This window comes from Myotis brandtii, unplaced genomic scaffold, assembly GCF_000412655.1.
Source record: "Myotis brandtii unplaced genomic scaffold, ASM41265v1 scaffold412, whole genome shotgun sequence".
Classification (NCBI taxonomy): Eukaryota; Metazoa; Chordata; class Mammalia; order Chiroptera; family Vespertilionidae; genus Myotis; species Myotis brandtii.
Window position 1 is genome coordinate 2,470,434 of NW_005365832.1, and position 9,897 is coordinate 2,480,330.

At 47.5% G+C, this 9,897-nt stretch overlaps 1 long non-coding RNA gene across 1 annotated transcript in view; it reads right to left on the bottom strand.

Moving 5' to 3' along the window:
* Positions 1-5,189: 5,189 nt before the first annotated feature.
* Positions 5,190-9,897, bottom strand: part of LOC102256610 — a 9,657-nt gene continuing 4,949 nt past the window's right edge. Inside the window, exons 2-3 of the long non-coding RNA XR_314011.1 lie at positions 8,378-8,480; positions 5,190-7,584 (exon numbers count right to left, since the gene is read on the bottom strand). This is a non-coding gene — a long non-coding RNA (uncharacterized LOC102256610). The remainder of the gene's footprint in view (positions 7,585-8,377; positions 8,481-9,897) is intronic.

A 9,897-nucleotide genomic window follows, 5' to 3' on the forward strand; every position in this document is an offset into this window, starting at 1 on the left:
GGTGTGATGGCCCAAGAGTCATTGCTGGCAAATGCTAATGTCATTGGCATACAATTCTGGAAAGTGTCTCCCAAAGGGTACTTCCAGTTCTGACCTTGGCCCAGCCACAAACAGTTGTCTTGACTCCTTAGAAAGGATAGACTATTCCTGATTGAGACAACGTGTCATAGATGCATCTGCTTCCAGGGAGGCACACAGCTAATTCGAGTAACTGGAAAGGTGTGCACGGGACTCCAGGCCTGGCCTGGGTACCCGCCTAAGTTCAAAGCAGTGATTGTCATCGGGAAGGCAGGTGGGGGTAGAAGGGGTAAATATTTGAATCACTTGGAGAATCTTTTCAAAACACAAATTTCTCTACTCTGGACCTATCGAGTCAGAATTTCTGATAATGAGATTGAGAACAAGCATGGGAACACAAACAATGCTAATACGCCCAGCCTACTCCCTTCCTTACTGTTGTGGAGACCTAGTATCATGTGCCATTATCCAAGGAGAAGGAGAAGGGAGAGAGTAGATTCACACGCAAAACATCAAATCATGTCAACAAGGGAGGAAGTCTATATGTATGTTATAAACATAATCTCCGAAGAGTATCTTCCTATACAAACATATATACACCAGAAGCAGTTTTCCTTTACTCCCCCACTCCCTTTAGTTGGATACAATATATTAGGTGAATGAATATATCTATTCACTATTTTTTCTAATTAGTCTTAAAATCAAACAGGTACTATTATCTCAAATGTACAGACAAGGAAACTAACAGATGCGAAAGAATAAGGTGTTCATGTTCGTCTAGCCCAGTGGTTCTCAACCTTCCTAATGCCGCGACCCTTTAATACAGTTCCTCATGTTGTGGTGACCCCCAACGAAAATTATTTTCGTTGCTACTTCATAACTGTAATTTTGCTACTGTTATGAATCGTCATGTAAATATCTGATATGCAGGATGTATTTTCAGGGGTCGTGACCCACAGGTTGAGAACCGCTGTTAAGACTAAACAAAGAAGTAGAAGTGGAGGTGGACAGAAATAGGATTCAGATGTACCAAAAGGAGAGGACCAGCGAACTTGGTAAGTGTCTGGATGTGAAAGGTGGTAAAAGAGACGCCAAGGATGACATCCAGATTTCTCACTTTTCTAAATCTCTCTGACCCACCCACTTGTTTCCATCCTTCTACCACCTTAGGCGACCCCTGTGAAAGGGTTGTTTGACCCCCAAAGGGGTCTCGACCCACAGGTTGAGAACCGCTGGTCTAGCCAGTACGTGGTGGAATGTGCTTTCCACATACCCCTGCTTGTTAAGACCCTGTAACATAAATATGAGCATAGGTGAGTAACTCTGGGAAAATATTAAAAAGAAGAGATTACTGAGATTAAAACAATATTCAGAGAAAAGTGAACGCGAATGGCCCCCACATGTCTGCAGAATGAGGAGGTGAGGGTCAGGGCGTTGCAGGGGGGAGAGGGGGAATATTCAATCACGTCAGTAAGGGGTGGGATAGGGAGGAACAGACAGGAGCCACAGAGCCTGGGATTCCAGAGGAGAGGGGAGGCAGGAGGGCAGGGACCCAGGTGGCCTGAAAGGGAAGAAGAGGAGCAGGGCTGCACCCCCAGAGGAAAGAGGCCAGAAAAGTTGTGGATGTAGAAGCAGGAGGGAGCCCTGCCCCCCAGGCTGGCGGCAGAGAGAGAGGCGAGGGCTCTGAGAGGTGCAAGCACTTCTGAGCCTCCACAGCTGTGAGTGGCTGATCCGGGCTGCACACCGGGGTCCCGAGTGCCTGTGCTTTGTCTGACTCCAGCGATGGCTTCCCTCGCTTGCCTTTGTGCACCAGTGTCTAAGCAAACCCTGATATGACTTCTTTCTAGTTAAGTGCCCTCCTTGAAAAGTAATTTTGTCACAATTAACTTGACGGATGCTCCAGACAAGGCAGCTTTTCACATTAAATTAAGTTGTTTCCACTTCTCCACAGTCCGCCCTTTGCCTCCAAACCACACTCCCCCAAGTCCCCGATTAGTTAGGATCTGTGGTCTTTGCCGCCCAATGGGAACTATGATTGGGGAGGAATCCCTCACTTTCTTGGTAACTATGTACGACTGCCATCCATCTGGGTCTGTCCCCCTCTCCCTCAATTATCTTTCTAAAGAGAGCGCTCGTTTTTCCTTCTGGGGTTTTCAGCTGCTGACTGATTGAGAAAGAGCACACACTAGGAAAAACGGATTTTTTATTCCGACCAATTGAAGCCTTCTGTAAACCCAGTGCAGAGCCCAGCCTCCCTTCCTCGGGGCAGCGGGGGTTCATAGTCCCAGAAAACGCCCTGGGCCGCTGACCGCCGGGCCCCTGGTGCCCACCGAGTCGCTCTCCACATGCCATCTGTATGCCAACGACAGCGCTTTCCCTGCTACGACCCCATCACGGAGACGCCATGCAAACACCCTAACGCAAGAGCCCACAGATGTTCAGGAAAACACACAATAATCCGTGGCTGATTAATTTAATATCCTTCGGAGACATTCTATAGATCACGGGGCTGCTGTGCTGTTCTGGGAGCCATAAGCTCCGCCACTCCCGCTCGGTAATGCTTCATTTTGATTCATCTCAGGGCGAGGCAGATGATCCCCAAACGAGTGAACCAAGGGGCTGGCACATACATCATCGCCTCCCTGATAAGAATATCAGTGCCTGGAAGAGAAGCCTTCAGCAGCAAGGTTGAAAGGATACATGAAAGGACAAATGATGTGGGGGACGTGTAAGCCATTTCACATCTTGCCAAATGGCTCTGTGTGTTGGTAATTTTTTTTAAGAGTACAACTTTTTTTTTTTTTATTTCTATGTTATGTGCTTTCTATGGTATTTGCCTAGGAAATAAATCATGCTTTAGCATCCCATAAAATAAACAAAAGAAACAAGTATCTATCTAAAATCTGGCAAAAATGTACTTATTATGCAGATTTTTTTGTTGCTGTTGCCACATCCAAGTAAGCATGTCTATAGCGAAGGTTGACACACTTTTTTTCCATAAAGGGAGCCAAAGAATAAATATTTTAGGCCTCTCGGGCTATATATTTTCTGTTTCGACTAGTCAACTCTGCCATTGTAACATGAAAGCAGCACGGGTAACATGTAAGTGACTGATCATGACTGTGTTCCAATAAAACTTTATTTACACAAATAGGCAGTGGGCCAGGTTTAACATATAGGCTGTAGTTTGCTGGCCCCTAGAACAGCGGTTCTCAACCTGTGGGTCGAGACCCCTTTGGCAGTCGAACGACCCTTTCACAGGGGTCGCCTAAGACCATCCTGCATATCAGATATTTACATTACGATTCACAACAGTAGCAACATTACAGTTATGAAGCAGCAACGAAAATAATTTTATGGTTGGGTCACAACATGAAAAACTGTATTTAAAGGACCAGAAGGTTGAGAACCACTGCCCTAGAATGTAAGCTACATAAGGACAAGTGAGTATGCAAAGTTGGCTGATGATTGATGGAGGGAAATAGCTACCGTTATTGAGAACTAATTTTGTGCCAGTCGTTGTGCTCAGGATATATAAACATTGTCCAATGAGGTGGGTGTTTCGACCCATTTTATAGATTGAGAAACTGAGGTCAGGAAGCTACGTAGCTTACCGAAGATCACCTGGCTGAGTGGTGGAGTCCTCTGGCCTGCCTTTCTGTTGGTGAGGCTGTGGCATGATGAGTGCAGTGAGCACTCGAAGGCACAAAGCTGGGGTCCGTGTCACACCACTTATGAAATACTTGGGCTCAGGACCCCCAGAATTGTACTCTCAATTTCACCTAAAAGCTGAGCTGCTAAGCAGTCTTGGAACAAGAATTGTCCCTGGTGTCACGTTGTCTAGGGGACTGGTGAGGGGTGTGTGTGCCCCAGAGCCCGAGTGCCCAGGCCCAGCTCTTGGTCCTGCTGTTCCCGGGTGTGACTGTGCCGGTTGGTTTATGTCTCCGCACGTCAGCGTCCTCGTCTGCTGACTGGGATAGTGGCGTTGCTGCGCAGGAGGGCTGTTGAGTGGATTAAAGGAATCGATACAGGTGAGATGCTTAACACGGTGCATGATGAGTGTTGCTATTTTAACACCAAATATAGGTCATGGCAAAAAGAGGCTGTTTGCCATGTGACTGGCTGACAAGACTTGTGATCGGTGGGCAGGCAAAGGAGAGAAGGAAGGAAAAGAAAAACCATGGGCAAGATGAAGAAGGGAGAGAAAAAGTAGTGGGAATGTGTAGACGGATGGCATGCGTGGGCTAGGAGCAGTTGTTGGGAAAATGGCATGCATTGCATGCCGTGATCATATCTGAGCTTGCAAAAAAAAAAAATGATTATGCGCAGAACCCCTGGTGCCTCTAGGTATATTTGGTATATATCCTTCCAGAATTTTATATCTATGTGTCCCAGAGAAATGTCCTATGTGTTTCAGACTTTCTTTTAATATTAAAATAGTGATCCTTTGAGCTGCACTCGAGGTGAATGAAGGCGGGCCCGCCCCTTCTGAAATGTGTCTGCCTGGGGAAGGACCGCACGTTCCACCAGCCCGCCCTGGTCGCTCTCCCCACCTCTTGCTCTGACAGCTGGGCTGGGCTTCCCTTTCAGCATCTGTGAGTGCTCTGCTGGGCTTCTGCGGCTCGCTTAAGCCTGCTTTGCTGCAAAGCCTGGGGATCAGCCCCTCCCGTTATTCCCCATAGCCCAGCCAGCACAAGGCAGTCATGTCTAACAGCCTTTAAATGTCTTGAGGATCACACAAGGGAATTCTAGTGCAGGGAAGGAAACTTACAGCTGAGTATCGACATTGCGGTGTCCAGCATCCGGTAACCACGCATATCCCACTGGTCATCTCTTTCTTAAACCCTGACTTTGTTTCTTTCTTTTTTAAAAAATATATTTTTATTGATTTCAGAGAAGAAGGGAGAGGGAGAGAGAGATAGAAACATCAATGATGAGAGAGTATCATTGATCGGCTGCCTCCTGCATGCCCCCTACTGGGGATCGTGCCCACAACCCGAGCATGTGCCCTTGACTGGAATTGAACCCGGGACCTTCCAGTCCCCAGTCCAATGCTCTATCCACTGAGTCAAACCAGCTAGGACTTAAACCCTGACTTTGATACTACTGAGAAAAAGTCTCAGTAGACAGCATAATGATGATGACTGATGAGATTGTACGCCCTAGGAAGGTGGGAGCTGCCAGTATGTGTCTGTTGCTTACTAACTGTCTCCCTGCACTTAGCACAGTGCTTTGACACATAGTGGGGGCTCTGTAAAACGTGCTGTTTGAACACATGGAGGAGCTCCGTGGAGGTCCCCACAGCCCATGATGAAGGCAGACTTTGGTGATATTAAACAGAATTTTTCTTTCGCAGTTGGATTTGGCTTGTTCTGCTGGTTCAGAGCTTCCCCAACGACAGTGACCTTAGCGCAGAACATCTCCCTGCCCCGTAACCCCTGACAAATACCAATTTCAGCTTCTCTACTGGAATTGAGAATCTGCTGAAGTATTAAAAATAGCATTATTTTTATCCCCCAAAATATGTTGAATATATTATTTTACATAGTCAAGATCATTGCTCTGTATCATATTTTCTTCACTCCCCTCTGCCTATGAAAGCATATGTCAGCATGATTTTTAACGACTGCACGAATGTCCCATAGACTGTGGTAGATGTACATAATTTTCTTAATCATTCTTCTTTCACTGTACATGTTGCTAATTATAAAGCCAGTTGGTCCTCGAGCAGTAAGGGTTTGAACTGTGTGGGTCCACTGATAGGTGTATTTTTTTCAATAACTATCAGGACTGTCTTCAGTCTATGATTGGGAATCCACGAACGGGGAGGGCCAATTGTATGCATTGGGCTGTGCCATTTATATAGGGGGCTAGAGCACCCATGAGTCTTGGTATCCACAGGGGGTCCTAGAATTAATCTCTTGAAAATGCTGAGGGACAACTAAGGTTTTGAGGAGTCAAAAATTACAAATGCATTTTTGACTGCACAGGTCGGCACCCCTAAGCAACATGTTGGTCAAGAGTCCACGGTAGTGTGACAGTGAACATTCTTATACTTAAATCTTTGTCTGCGGTTTATACTGTTTCCTTAAGATAGATGGCTGGGAATGAAATGTTGGGATCAAAATGTATGAATATTGTTATGGCCCTTGTACTTCTGCCAAATCGCTCTCCAGAAAGATGATCCCAATTTATACTCTCACCATAAGGTATGAAAGTGCTTATTTCATCAAATTCTTCCCAGTATTATATCATTTAAAAAATCTCCTTTAGTCTGATAGGTAAAAAAAAGAAAAAGAAAAAGATTGTTAGTGTTATTTTACACTGTGTGCCTTTGATTACTAGTGAGTTGGAAGACAGTTTTAGGAGCCAGGTTAGTGTTTACGGTGCCCAGCCATAACAGACACTACAACCACAACCATGACTATGTGTGAGCTTCCTGCGTGTGATTGCCTTTAAGACCAGTGCCCCTGCTGCTGAACAGAAGGCCAGGATGGGTTGGGCAGCCCCGTTTCCGCCATATGTTTGGTGCTTATTATTAAGCCCAACTACTGAGCAAAGGAAGACATAATTAGCCATTTTGGGAATTATTTTAAGCCTTCCGCAGTAAAAGGCCTAAAGTTGATTTACTTCCCAGAATTCTATTTGTATTTGATGCCTTTTTAAGTCAAGTCAGACCACATGACCGGACAGGCATGGTTTCAGCCTGAAGTCAAGGAGTCTCTCCAGGTCTAGGAGACGGTCCAGAGTAATGGCCTCGGCGCCTTTGCCGTCTCTAAGATGCCATTTGAAGGCAAAGGAGTGGGTCATGTGACAGGAGGTAGCACCACTGAGGCACAACCAGGGACAGCACACGTGGGATTGATCTCTCATTACCGGTGGCTGACGCGGAGGCACTGAGCCCTGGGTAAGAGCCACGAGCTCAGCCGAGGGGAACTTGGCCTCTGCTTCTAAGGTGGGAATTAGGAGAAGGCGCTCTCTGTGATAAAGGCATGTTCTTTCATGGGACTGACTTCACCGAGAAAGCTGCTTTTGCCAGGAACTCTCCCAGGCCAGACCTGACTGTGTGCTTCCAAACAAAAGCCGTTTGCTTCGAAAGCCGGCCCCACAGTGTTGTGCTTCCAAGGACTGCAGTGTTTTGCGATGAGGAGAGCGGATTTTCACCCCCAGGGAACTTGGAAACGCGGTGTAATTCCCATCCTTCCTGTCCACCCACATGGCTGTCTCGATGATTTTGCTCCTTTGGGCTGTTGCTCATCGATAGCACATTTGGAAACAAAACCCGGAGGCTGACACGGGCCTGCACGCATTCGCACGGTCCTCCGAAGCCAAGGCGATCAGCACTGCGGATGTCCCCCAGGGCAGCGGCCCACCCACCTCGGCAGCTCCACACACACAGGACGAAACTCGTGGGCTCTGGAAGCAGACACTGCAGCTGGGTTCACGGCCTTCTCTTTTCATGAACCAGTTAGGGGCCAAGATGAATTAAAACCAAAAGTCTGTGACTTTTGAAGATAACAGAAGGATAACCAATTCCAAAATGTTCCTCATTCTTGGAACGGCAGCCTGTTGGAGGAAACCAGAAGTGAGAATATAAAAATCTGCCGGGTAGAAGCGCGTTGCCAGAGGCCAGGCCTACTGCCTGCCATGCACATATTTACTGGGCAGACGTGGTATGTTTTGAATGAACAGTTGGATGTATGTACACAGGAATGAATGACGGGAATCACTTCCCTCCTCGGTGCTGCCCGTGAGGGGCAGCGATGCTGGCTGCTTAGCCCTGTGCTGAGTGCCTCCCCGCCTCTTCTCGCGCCTTCTCCACCGCCCACTGCAAGGCAGGGATGGCTATTTCTGTCTCAAACACGTGAAGACTGAGGCTTAGGGAGGAAGATGGCAAGTGTCAGGACCAGCAACCCAAGTCTGCTGGATTCCAAAGCCCGTGCTCTTAACCCACACCTGAGACTGCTGCTCACTCAACAGGAGGTCACGTTCAGCGAAAGGTCACCATCTTTTTGTGGCTCCATTAGGGTTTCCTGAGCCACTGAAACTGATGTCACCAGGCTGGGAGGGCTCCTGAGAGGTCACTGGGCCCGGGCTCCCCCATCTTGTCGGGGGAGAATCCGAGGTGCTGTGGTCACCGAGCTGACATCGGAGGGAAGGTCAAAATGGGGATCGTGTGAACTAAAATAATAAATTTGGACCATGCATATTGTCTAAAAATCACTTAAACCAACACCATGGTAGAACCATGCTTGTGCACATAACTCCTACAATAAAAATAAATGTGAAGAGGGCAGATATGTGAGGAGTGGTTTCATTTAAAAACATCATTAAAATGGTGAGAACAGGATGGACTTACTGACTGTGAAATATCTTCAGCAAGTATTTGAACATCGCCTTTGAAATAATCAATGTGTGTGCTGCTTCTATGTTCTTGACAGGGGAAGGAACGGACATGTCACCTGTTAAAAGTTCAACACGGACAATATCAGCCACCAACGCCTGCTGGTTTAACAGTGGAGTGCTGTCTAAACAGGTCTCCTTTGCCCCCCGTTCCCCCCCGGGCCTGCTTTCATTATTCTAACTGAACCCTCAGCATCCCTCAGTGGGACCAATGCGACCGCCTCGGGTCAGACGACTCCCCTCTGGTCCTGTCCCTCCGGGTCTCTAAGCCCCGTGTTTGTCTAAATGCAGCCTGACCATGTCCACTCCTCTGTGGGAACCTGAGCGGGCTCCTCACTGCTCAAAGCGCCTTTGCACGGCTTCCCAGCCTCCTCCCCTGCCTCTCCTGCCTCTCTCCTTGTGCATCAGCCACATTTATAGCCAGAAAAGACTCCCCATGCAGAAATGACCCTACATGAAAACCCACTGTGCCCCAAAGTTACACATCACACGAGGGGGTCAGCCAGGACCTCCCTGCAGTTCTGCGCTTCTGTGACTGGGCTACAACTCACAACTTACAGCCACCAACATGCTTCAAGCGCTGAAACTCCACGTGTTTATGAAAGAGGCACATTAGCTTTAAGAAACACTAAGAAAGAATTTCTCAGGGAGGATGAAAACATATAGCGAATGCTCTCCACCCTTCATGCTGGTCCAGATTCCTGCGATGACAGCGCTGCCCGTCTGCTTGTGACTCTGCACACTGGTGTGAGCAGAATGAGAAAGTACATGAGGGCAGGGTCTTGGAGAAACTGTGGAGTAAACTGTGGTGGTTATTAATTTTGCCTGTTTAGAAAGCTCTCCCACCTGGAGTTGCCAGGTTAAATCCAGGATGTGTTTTTTTGCTAAGTCTAGCGACCCTACTCATCACCCACCCCACTTTTCGGCTCATAGATGCCACCTCCCTGGCTCAGGAGTAAATATGCGCCCAACTCTCATTCCTACAGAGGTCAGCCCAGTCGTGTACACGTAACCCAATGAGGGCCAGACTCATTTCTTGGGATGGAAATATGGCCTTTGGCTATGATTGTTAACTCGGGGTTTCTGGCAGCCATGCCTCCTGTTACAAAACCAGTGAGACCAAAAATGCCAAGAGACCAGGAGATTGGCAGTGAGCAGAATGGACACAGAGAAAGAACGCTGGTGGCTTTGAGTCCCCAGTTAGTTTCTGAGACCCTGGTTCCTGTAGCTTTTCCTTTGGGGCTCTGTGCTCCCCATTCCAGTTACCAGAACTGATAAATCCTGTTGTACTCCATCAACCATTCTGAGTGTGGCTTCTATTGTTCCTGAAAGAGCTCCGCACTCATACATAGGGAATCCTGGTACCCGGCTTTATCTTTTCCTTAAGTAGCACATGAGAAATAGAGAAGGGCATATAGAATAGAGGTGGGCGGTGCCATGAGCAGAGTTCACCTTTTTTTTTTTTTTTTTTTTTTT